The sequence below is a fragment of the Hoplias malabaricus genome, chromosome 4 (genome assembly GCF_029633855.1).
Source record: "Hoplias malabaricus isolate fHopMal1 chromosome 4, fHopMal1.hap1, whole genome shotgun sequence".
Lineage (NCBI taxonomy): Eukaryota > Metazoa > Chordata > Actinopteri > Characiformes > Erythrinidae > Hoplias > Hoplias malabaricus.
Window position 1 is genome coordinate 35,488,566 of NC_089803.1, and position 12,123 is coordinate 35,500,688.

General features: G+C 36.4%; 1 long non-coding RNA gene across 1 annotated transcript; it reads right to left on the reverse strand.

The window, feature by feature from the left end:
• Positions 1 to 597: 597 nt before the first annotated feature.
• On the reverse strand, positions 598 to 5,773 carry LOC136695493 (uncharacterized). The gene is made up of 3 exons (XR_010802295.1): positions 4,912 to 5,773; positions 4,717 to 4,783; positions 598 to 2,618 (listed from the first exon to the last, which is right to left on the reverse strand). It is a non-coding gene; the product is annotated as an uncharacterized lncRNA (long non-coding RNA).
• Positions 5,774 to 12,123: the final 6,350 nt, after the last annotated feature.

Sequence of the window (12,123 nt, forward strand, 5' to 3'; positions counted from 1 at the left end):
CTGTATATTTACAGGAACATTAATGTATTTCAACTTTACAAAATACTACTGTAAATGAATAAAACTTAACTGTAAATATTGGGATTTACAGTAAATACCTGGCAACAGAGTTTCCAGCCAATTACTGCATTTGTACAGGAACAAGATTGTATTTAAAATTTACAGAATACTACTGTAATTGCATAATACAATGTTTTACTCTAAATATTTAAATGTACAGTAATATTTTCAGCAGAATTGCCAGCCATTTACTGCCTTTTTCAGAAACAATACCTTTTTACAGAGGAACACTAATTACAAACAGTATCTAAATTACATTCAATTCTTTATATATACCGAACAATACCAGCACGTAATATTTTTGTATTAAGATTAGTGTTACTATTAAATAAAAAAAAATCAAGTCTGCCAAGCATGAATACTTTAAAATACTATAACCATAACAAACACAAAAGAAGTCCAAATCTACATTCAGAATTAAAATCAGTAACACGCTTTATTAAAACTGAATATATGCAAAATGTGGACAAATTTCAAGTACTACATAACATGTTCAAATCATTTATGTTTTTACTTGAACTTAATATTTTTGCCCCTTATGATATTTGCTTTTTTTCCTAACCAAAAATACTTCACAATATCCAATTACATTATTGCCTTGATGAATTACAAGAAAGGTGCCCAAATCTTTATAGTAAAACATTAAATTATATCACATGACTTTTGATCTTACCAGACAACACAAATAGTGATCGTAAAACATCATGAAAAATGTAATAAAAAATATGTAATCTGGATTGCTAAAACTTTGTATTTCAAACATCATCAGTGAACCCAACATGTTACTGACTTAGAGTCAGTTTTGTGTTGAACATGACCCTTTAAATACAAACTGGATTCCAAAAAAGTTGGGACACTAAACAAATTGTGAATAAAAATTGAATGCAATGATTTGGAGGTGTCAACATCTAATATTTTATTCAGAATATAACACAAATCACAGATCAAAAGTTTAAACTGAGATAATGTATCATTTGTAAGGGAAAAATGTGTTGTTTCAAAATTTCATGGCATCAACAAATCCCAAAAAAGTTGGGACAAGGCCATTTTTTACCACTGTGTGGCATCCCCCCTTCTTCTTACAACACTTAAAAGATGTCTGGGGACAGAGGAGACCAGTTTCTCAAGTTTAGAAATAGGAATGCTCTCCCATTCATGTCTAATACAGGCCTCTTGGGCCTTCTTTGTCACACCTTCCTCTTTATGATGCGCCAAATGCTCTCTATAGGTGAAAGATCTGGACTGCAGGCTGGCCATTTCAGTATCCGGATCCTTCTCCTACATAGCCATGATGATGTGATTGCTGCAGAATGTGGTCTGGCATTATCTTGTTGAAAAATGCAGGGTCTTCCCTGAAAGAGATGATGTCTAGATGGGAGCATATGTTTTGAGCATATGTTTTGAACATATGTTTTGAACCTGAACATAGTTCTCTGCATTAATGGTGCCTTTTCAGACACGCAAGCTGCCCATGCCACAAGCACTCATGCAACCCCATACCATCAGTGATGCAGGCTTCTGAACGGAGCGTTGATAACAACTTGGGTTATCCTGTCCTCTCTGGTCCGGACGACATGGCGTCCCAGTGTTCCATAAAGAACTTCAAATCGTGACTCATCTGACCACAGAACAGTCTTCCATTTTGCCACACTCCATTTTAAAAGACCCCTGGCCCAGTGCAAATGTCTGAGCTTGTGGAGCTTGCTTAGAAATGGCTTCCTCTTTGCACTGTAGAGTTTCAGCTGGCAACGGCGGATGGCACGGTGGATTGTGTTCACTGACAATGCTCTCTGGAAGTATTTCTGAGCCCATTCTTTTATTTCCTTGACAGTGGCATTTCCTGTTCAAGGTGCAGTGATGTTTAAGGGCCCGGAGATCACAAGCATCCAGTAGAGTTTTACGGCCTTGACCCTTATGCACAGCAATTGTTCCAGATTCTCTGAATCTTTTGATGATGTTATGCACGGTTGATGATAACTTAAAAATCTTTGCTTTTTTACACTGGGTAACACCATTCTGGTATCGCTGCACAGCAAACATCTTTCTGCGCAACAATGGTGGAATTGGTGATCCTCTTACCATCTTGGCTTCAGAGAGACACTGACACCATGAGAAGCTCTTTTTATACCCAATCAGGTTGTCAATTGACCTAATTATTGTTAATTGGTCTTCCAGCTGTTCGTTATATGCTCAATTTCCTCCTTTTTGCCACTTATTGCTACTTGTCCCAACTTTGTTGGGATTTGTTGACACTGTGAAATTTTGAATGAACATATATTTTTTTTAAATGTTACATTTACTCAGATTAAACATTTGATCTGTCATCTATGTTCTATTAAAAATAAAATATTGACATTTGCCATCTCCACATCATTGCATTCAGTTTTTATTCACAATTTGTTTAGTGGCCCAACTTTTTTGGAATCCGGTTTGTAAATAAAATTTAATTCAAAGTCCATCAGTTTCTTTAAAGCAAGGATACACACAGATGCATGGTCCAGGACTTCTTGGTTGCTCTCTACGTTTACCACCCCTGGGAATTTTTACCAATGAGGCGTCTATAAAAATAAAAATTCCACAGTTAGTAACATAGCATGTGGAAATAAAAGTACAAAAAAGTTGCAATAAAAATTTTGTACACAAGAGGATACAGTAAGGGGAAGATCAGATGACATCATGGGCAAGACATTTTTTAAAACTAAACATAGCACAAAAATAAGGATATTTTTGTTTGGTAGATTATATCTTTGTTGTAACAATGTTTCTTGGCAATAAATCTTATACTGTTGGAATCATGATAATTTCCCTTTGAAATTGTGCCACATTTATAAGGAACATGCATTTGTGGGATGAGCAGTAGAAATGAGTATGTGGGTTGTGCCAATGAAACATTAGCCCAATCCTCTCTGCCGATGCCAAAGAGTTTATTCTGCCATTGACTCGTTTGGTGAGTTGTGACTGGCTGACTGAAGTTTGAAGAAACAAGACATATTGGCAATTTAACAATGTATTCTTTTAACAAATAGGAGCTTCAGTAGCGTGTGGAAGAACCATAAACAGCCAAAACAGCCCAGGACTTTCTCTTCATGATGGTCACCATCCTGGTTACACACTGCTGGTCACACATATGGTTGTGTTGGTCACTGTGGCATGAACAGCACGCCCAAGCTGATCCCACAAGTGTTCATTGGGGTTGAGGTCAGGAGCTAGCAGGCCATTCCATCCTCTCCACTACCAAATTCTGGAGGTAGTCTCTGATAAACACCGCTCTGTGGGGGCAAGTGTTGTCATTTTGGAGGTTAGAGTTTGGTCCCAGACTGTGGAGATATGGGATTGCCACTGGTTGTAGAATTTCATCTCAATATCTTTTTCTGCATTGAGATTGCTTGCAATGACGATAAACCTCATTTTTCAAGTGAAGGAGATGCCACATCACACCATTACACAAAATAAGCTGTTTGGCACTGGCAGTGAGTATTTGACAAATTTTTCACTGGCGCAATCCACATACTCAGCTCTACTGCTCATCTCACAAAAGCATGTTTCTTACAAATGTAGCACCATTTAAAAGAGAAATTAACAGTAATGGTATAAGGTTTATTGGCAAGAAGTACTGTTACAACAAAGAAATAATCAACCAGACACAAATTTTCTTACTTTTTGTGCTATGTTTATTTTTATTTTTCTGCAAGTAATCAGAGCAAATGAGTGAGGTAAAGGGTGAATTACATTAATAATTACAGTTAGATAATGCAGCATGTCCTATTTGGTGCTAAAAATAAACACTAATACTTTGACATTGTATTTTGTTATGGCTTTCATAATGTCATATCGTATCATATATCTCCATTTCTTTTAGGCATATCGAGATATGAATTTTTGGTCATATCGCCCAGCCCTAGTTGTCGCTTGCTCACACTTTTTGTAGTGAAGACTGAGGATAGATATTAATACGAACTCAACAAAACCATTTTTTTCCCAAAAGTACTGCAATTTCAATTTGATACCTGATCTAAAAGCCATGTATACTGATATGCTATGCAATATTTCAATGTATCATAGTAATCAGAAAATCCTGTATTTGACCTTTAATTTCACATATCAAAAGCACAAATTTCAACTGCATCAAATGATTCCCACAATGACCCTGATTAGAATTAAATGGTTGCAACAGATGAATGAATGACAGTAAACAGTAACTGCCCTTCATAATAATTTCATAAAGAATTATCCAACAGAAACGGGTCAAAATATTAAAAAGCAAATACCTTCAGATAATTTTAGAATTTTTTAATCCATTTTCATACATGGGGTTTCTGCATCAGTAAAGTTATTATATTTCAAGGTTTTTGTATATAATAATACTTTTAATTACAGGTAAGATAACATGAAATAGAGGCTAGTTTAATTCAGAGAAGGAAGTAAACAAGTAGAGAGAGAGAAAGAAAGAAATTTCCTGTCGATATTGGAAATTGAAATTTTAGTACAAGGTGAATAGGGCTGCCTTTCCAGAAATTAATGGAGGCTTGAGCAAACATAGGTCACTTGTCCTTCCACTGTCAGCAAATATCTTGCATTGGTCAAAAATTCCACTGTAATTAATTCAAATGTTAAACTTTTGTCATTCTGGAGTATCTTGCAATTATATATACATACCCAGAATAAAAATCAGAGGACTCACAAGCAGGTTAAGGGTTTCAAAATCAGCAACTGTGGCACTTGCCTAAATGATGAGAATATAAATTATTTTAAGTCTTCAACATTTACCATTGCAGTTTTCAATGACATGTCAAATTAAAACCTATATGATATAGCCTAGGTCTAGTTTCAGTTTTCCTGTTTTAATGATACCTGTAAATGTGAGCCTTAAATGCAGCCAACTTCCTGAAAGTCATGGCACGACGAGACTCTCCACATTTAAAACATATTGTAGAGAAATAAGATGTCATTTCATATGCATTACAAAAACCAACACACTACATTGGTGATCACAGAACTGGTAGCCAACATTTAGTATTTAGACACTTTAAATGCAATACTCTTAAACTCTGATAAACAATTAAAATGTACACTCTATATAAACTAAATAACAAAAATGGGAGTCTGAAATCAGATTTGGAATGGTATGGAGCCCCTAAAGGGACTGGGGGAAAAATTAAAAAAAGACTATTGATTTTGTGTTCCCTTGCAAACATTATTGCATTCCCTCGCAAATACATTGCGCTCCTTTGCAAATGTTTTATGATACACAATTGTCTTTGTTACGGAGCCCCTAAAGGGACTGGGGAAAAAAAGACTTTGGCGTTCCTTCGCAAACACAATTGCGTTACCTCGCAAATACTTTGTGGGCTCCGTAGTACTGTGCTTGCTGTTGATTATGTGCTTGCTGTGCGTGTCAGGTGAACTATGGAGCAGCTCGTTGAAATTTACTTTGATCTTGGACTGAAATATAAAGACATAGCATTTCTTCTCAACAGAGAACATGGATATGTTATTGGGGAGTGCCAACTGAAACGTTTGATGCTGTGTTGTTAATTGCTTAGCAAAGAGGATGAGAGAATTTAAAGTACAAGCGCATGGACAAAGGTTACGTGAACAGTATAGAGATACAGACAATGAACATAGTTTCCAATCAGTGGGAGAGAAAGGAGAGTGAACACCTAAATAAATGTGTAGCTATTGGTAGTGTATTGGAGTAATGTGTGTATGTGTGTAAAAGTCAGTCAGAAAAGGGTATCCTGTTTTTACTGCAGCTTTATTAAAAAAAAAAAAAAAAAAAAAAAAAAAAAAACATTTTCCAGATAAAACGAAATGCATGGTGTAGCGACCGGTTCTAGCTCCACAGCCGTGTCTGGAGTCAGCGCGCTGAGCCACGTCTCTGTAAAAATTAGTCCGCAGTGTGCCCTGATATCTCTGTGTGTTGCGCCTTACACCCTCCATCTCAAGTCTTTGCTTGTTAAGGTTTTTAGTTAACATTCTTAGCTTGACCCCTACCCCAGTCAATAACAATAAAAAAAACACAGCCTTCCACACTTTCTTTCTTTCATGAAGCAGCCTACGTCTCATACACCTGTTACTATGGAAATATGGCGTTCTGACTAGAACTTTCAGGATGCTACATAACATATATAAACCTGTTGCTGACAACTTCTGATGTTAGGCAGTTCCTTACAGATGTATTCCTTCCAGACGTCGCACTGGCAACGAAACTGTGTGTTAGTAGAGATAAATAAATACAAATATATCTGTTTCAAGTGGCTGGATTTCACTGGAAACTGCAGTGTCCTGATGTGTTGACTGAGCCACAAAGACAATTGTGTATCATAAAACATTTGCAAAGGAGCGCAATGTATTTGCGAGGGAACGCAAAATCAATAGTCTTTTTTTAATTTTTTCCCCCAATCCCTTTAGGGGCTCCGTAGAATGGAGCTCAAAATTCTGCAGCAAAATACAGTAGTCTATAATTCTCAACACAGCACAAAGTAAAATCTATTTCACTCCCCCCATCTTGCACCTCATTCACACCTGACACTCCAAATATATATTAGCTAATAATCTGGAATGGAGTTTGTCTGTAGCTAACATTACATGTTTACAATGTCTACAACATCTACGTTTACAATTCTCTGTTATAATGAACGTAGCTAATTTTACCAAACTGACCAATATCAATGACCAGAATCCCTGTCCATCTCTATGTTTATATTTCCCTCCGTTCTCTTCTTTAAAAAGTATTACTCTGCTAGCTAACTAAAACTCGAATAGTACCCGCAAGAAGCCCAAAACTGGACTTTGAGTTTACAATTGTTTGTACAGTCAAATTATCGTTCTCTACTACGCTAAATATAAATAAATAATGCTACGAGCAGAACCCTCTCTTTCTTTTCTTCCCGCCTCTTCTCTCCTACCTTTCCCTCAGCCTCCTGCTTGTAAGCCGTCACAAAACTGGTGATGTCTCCGGCTTCAATCCCCTCCAACGGACTAATTTGAGGGGGTGAAACGCCAGTTGACGATATCTGCGACGATAAAACATTAACATTTTTTGGGAGCAAACAAGTGTGCAAATTCCACAGGAGTTATCTGGTTAAATGTTCGCGGCTATCATAACTAGCACCATCTATCTTGCTAAAAAGCAGTACCAAGACAATGTGGTTGGAAACGTTTAGAGCTGTATGATTAAAACATACATTTACTCATTACTTTTGTTCCAAAATCCCTAAAGTACGACGACGCTTGCAGCCTCTGAATACGTTTTGTCTCTTTCTCTCCGTCTCTGTTCTCGTCACCCCGCCCCCAGGGAACCGTTAGCCCCGTTCTCGCTAACCGCCCCACCCTCAACAAAATAATTTAAATAAAATAAAACAATATTAACGCAAATCATCATCATTATCATCATCATCTTTTAAGCTTGTCCATTTCAGGGTCGCGGTGTAACTAAATGAAAAAACACAATTCTTTCTCTTTTTTTATTTGGACGAAAAGTATTCACTTGTCCTGTTCTGGTTTTGTTTTGTAGTGAGGCCTACAACTGACGTTACAAAAATAAATTGTACCATTGCCCAAGGGGGGGGGGGTATTTTGGAACTAATGTAATTACGAATGTAATTTTGGAACTAAGCTATATTTACGTTGTCAAAACAATAAAATAAGTGATAAATAAATGGTGTAAATAAGTTACTCACCTTTAGATGCCATTTGCAGTCCTCAGCCTCCCCAGCTCACAATACAGTGAAATACTGTAAAGCTAGCTTCATTGCTGCTTCCAGTCTGTTACCCAAGATACATTACAATACACAGTAAAATACTGTATTCAAAAATACATTACAATACAGTAGCAAACTCGCTACAGCATTTATTTATAGTGTGTTTTGTATTCTTAAGACGGCAAGCATATACCTATCAAATGGCTTGAAAATGTTGGTAACCCACTGATGGTAGGCCACTGCTGGTCCACCATTGGACCGCTCAGATTATTGCCCACTTAAGAACATCTCAGTAGTTTTTGATCTCTTTAAACTAATTTTAAATTATTTTAATGATTTCTTATTCTATAATTTTACATTTTGGTCATGGTATCTCACAACTGAATTTTGTTATGTTATGTCAATATGGCATTAGAATAATGTTTTGAACACACTGCATTTTGGTTTCTTAACATTGCAGCTTGGGGCAGCACGATGGTGCTGCAGGTACTGTCGCTGTCACACAGCTCTAGGGTCCTGGAGCGGCAGGTGACTGAGTAGTCCAAAAACACATGTTGTTAGGTGGATTGGTGACTCAAAAGTGTCCATAGGTGTGAATTTATGAGTGTGTGTCACCCTGCGAAGGACTGGCGACCCCTCCAGGGTGTGTTCCTGCCTTGCTCCCAGTGATTCTGAGTAGGCTCAGGACCCACTGCGACCCTGAACTGGATTAGCGGTTGCAGACAATGAATGAATGAATTAATTAATTTCAGTATGGTAGAGTATCAGAATGATGTTTGGAATTTTTTATAAAATTCAACTTGGGACTGCAACAGGTAGTGTCGCTGTCACACAAATCTAGGGTGCTGCAGCTGTAGGTTCGAACCCTGCTCCGCATGACTGTCTGTGATTAGTTGGGTGTGTTTTCCCTGTGTTCATGTGGGTTTTCTCCGGGTGTTCCAATTTACTCCCATGGTCCAAAAACACATGTTGGTAGCTCAGTTGGCTACTCAAAACTGTCCATAGGTATAAGTGTGTGAATGAGTGTGTGTCGCACTGTGAAGGAAAAGTGCCCCACTGATTCCAGGTAGGCTCCGGACCCACTGCAACCCTAAAGTGGATAAGCAGTTACATTTAATAAATAAATGAATGAATGTTGCATCTTAAACCAACTAAGTATATCCAATATTGTTAGAATGTCACATTGAGTTGACATTTAGATTATGATGTTTATCATACACTGGGTTTTGATTACCAATACCTAACAAATAAATGTAGGTATTTTACATCAAGATGACGTTAAATTTGAAGTACTAAACCCCACGACCTAAAACCAACAAAATATCAACGTCTATTGATATTAGTCTAATGTTTACCAGGCGTTGGGTTTTGGTCACCCTATATTATAACTTAAAGTTGGCATTTTTTTATATCAACTTGACATCAGGATGTGATGTTTGGAAAATGTTGGATTTTGGTTACATAACATCACTACTTAAAACCAACAAATTTTCAACGTCTATTGATGTTAGAATGGCAGGTTGAACTGACGTTAAAATTCAGACGTTTATCAGACGTTGAGATTTGGTCACCATACCTTACAACTTAATGTTGGTAATTTACATCAATTTGACATCAGGATGTGACGTTTGGAAGATGTTGGATTTTGGTTACATAACATCACAAATTAAACCCAACAAATTTTCAACGTCTATTGATGTTAGAATGGCAGGTTGAACTGACATTAAAATTCAGACGTTTATCAAACGTTGGGATTTGGTCTCCATAACTTACAGCTTAATGTTGGTAATTTACGTCAATTTGACATCAGGATGTGATGTTTGGAAGATGTTGGATTTTGGTTACATAACATCACAAATTAAAACCAACAAATTATCAACGTCTATTGATGTTTGAATGGCAGGTTGAACTGACGTTAAAATTCAGACGTTTATCAAACTTTGGGATTTGGTCTCCATAACTTACAGCTTAATGTTGTTAATTTACGTCAATTTGACATCAGGATGTGATGTTTGGAAGATGTTGGATTTTGGTTACATAACATCACAAATTAAAACCAACAAATTATCAACGTCTATTGATGTTAGAATGGCAGGTTGAACTAACGTTAAAATTCAGATGTTTATCAAACGTTGGGATTTGGTCTCCTTAACTTACAGCTTATTGTTGGTAATTTACATCAATTTGATATCAGGATGTGACGTTTGGAAGATGTTGTATTTTGGTTACATAACAGCACAAATTAAAACCCACAAATTATCAATGTCTATTGATGTTAGAATGGCAGGTTGATCTGACATTAGAAGTTTGACGTTTACAAGATGTTGGGTCTTGGTCACCATACCTTACAACTAAATGTTGGTATTTCACATCAATTTGACATCAGGATGTGATGATTGGAAGATGTTGGATTTTGGTTACATAACATCACAAATTAAAACCAACAAATTATCAACGTCTATTGATGTTAGAATGGCAGGTTGAACTAACGTTAAAATTCAGATGTTTATCAAACGTTGGGATTTGGTCTCCTTAACTTACAGCTTATTGTTGGTAATTTACATCAATTTGATATCAGGATGTGACGTTTGGAAGATGTTGTATTTTGGTTACATAACAGCACAAATTAAAACCCACAAATTATCAATGTCTATTGATGTTAGAATGGCAGGTTGATCTGACATTAGAAGTTTGACGTTTACAAGATGTTGGGTCTTGGTCACCATACCTTACAACTAAATGTTGGTATTTCACATCAATTTGACATCAGGATGTGATGATTGGAAGATGTTGGATTTTGGTCACATAATAGGACAACTTTAAAACAACAAATTATCAACGTCTATTGATGTTAGAATGGCACATTGAGCTGACGTTAAATTTCAGGCGTTTATCAGATGTTGGGATTTGGTCACCATACCTTACAACTTAATGTTGGTAATTTACGTCAATTTGACATCAGGATGTGACGTTGGGAAGATGTTGGATTTTGGTTACATAACATCACTACTTAAAACCAACAAATTTTCAACGTCTATTGATGTTAGAATGGCAGGTTGAACTGACGTTAAAATTCAGATTTTTATCAGATGTTGGGATTTGGTCACCGTACCTTACAGCTTAATGTTGGTAATTTAGGTCAATTGGACATCAGGATGTGACGTTTGGAAGATGTTGGATTTTGGTTACATAACATCACTACTTAAAACCAACAAATTATCAACGTCTATTGATGTTAGAATGGCAAGTTGAACTGACGTTAAAATTCAGACGTTTACCAGACGTTGGGATTTGGTCACCGTACCTTACAGCTTAATGTTGGTAATTTACGTCAATTTGACATCAGGATGTGACGTTTGGAAGATGTTGGATTTTGGTTACATAACATCACTACTTAAAACCAACAAATTATCAACGTCTATTGATGTTAAAATGGCAGGTTGAACTGACGTTAAAATTCAGACGTTTATCAGACGTTGGGATTTGGTCACCATACTTTACAGCTTAATGTTGGTAATTTATATAAATTTGACATCAGGATGTGACGTTTGGAAGATGTTGGATTTTGGTTACATAACATCACTACTTAAAACCAACAAATTATCAACGTCTATTGATGTTAGAATGGCAAGTTGAACTGACGTTAAAATTCAGACGTTTATCAGACGTTGGGATTTGGTCAACGTACCTTACAGCTTAATGTTGGTAATTTACGTCAATTTGACATCAGGATGTGATGTTTGGAAGATGTTGGATTTTGGTTACATAACATCACAAATTAAAACCAACAAATTTTCAACGTCTATTGATGTTAGAATGGCAGGTTGAACTAACGTTAAAATTCAGATGTTTATCAAACGTTGGGATTTGGTCTCCATAACTTACAGCTTATTGTTGGTAATTTACATCAATTTGATATCAGGATGTGACGTTTGGAAGATGTTGTATTTTGGTTACATAACAGCACAAATTAAAACCCACAAATTATCAATGTCTATTGATGTTAGAATGGCAGGTTGATCTGACATTAGAAGTTTGACGTTTACAAGATGTTGGGTCTTGGTCACCATACCTTACAACTAAATGTTGGTATTTCACGTCAATTTGACATCAGGATGTGATGATTGGAAGATGTTGGATTTTGGTCACATAATAGGACAACTTTAAAACAACAAATTATCAACGTCTATTGATGTTAGAATGGCACATTGAGCTGACGTTAAATTTCAGGCGTTTATCAGATGTTGGGATTTGGTCACCATACCTTACAACTTAATGTTGGTAATTTACGTCAATTTGACATCAGGATGTGACGTTGGGAAGATGTTGGATTTTGGTTACATAACATCACTACTTAAAA